The sequence below is a fragment of the Platichthys flesus genome, chromosome 2, assembly GCF_949316205.1.
Source record: "Platichthys flesus chromosome 2, fPlaFle2.1, whole genome shotgun sequence".
NCBI lineage: Eukaryota > Metazoa > Chordata > Actinopteri > Pleuronectiformes > Pleuronectidae > Platichthys > Platichthys flesus.
In genome coordinates this window covers 26,368,156-26,368,602 of record NC_084946.1, presented here as the reverse complement: position 1 = coordinate 26,368,602, position 447 = coordinate 26,368,156, and positions in this window count along the sequence as shown.

Genomic DNA, 447 nt, shown 5'->3' with positions numbered 1-447 from the left:
GGGAGACCAGCGATATCTTATTACATCATCACACTCAGAATGAAAGCACTTGGCTTTAAGGTCTCAGGTTAGTCAGTAAACAAACTAAGAGGAAGCCATAAACATGCTTTGTTCATTACACCTTAGTTTCATATTTGTTTATCGCCTTATTTTTGAATTTGCAAAGTGCGTGTCTTGTTTTTAGCTCTTCATTTTATTTTTCCCCACATCATCACCTTTGTTTTTTTACCTGTTCCTCTTACATGGGACACTTGTAGGCACTTTAACACAACTTATTAAAAAGGGTGATAGTTAGTTCACAATAACAGGATCGACTGACGGTTCTTAAAGCTTTCCGCTATTATATGAAAATTTGATCTCCACTCAGACAGACACACGAGGACCAGGCAGGTGGACACACTGGGACACTATTAGGCAGCTACAGAGACAGACATTTCCCTCCGGAGT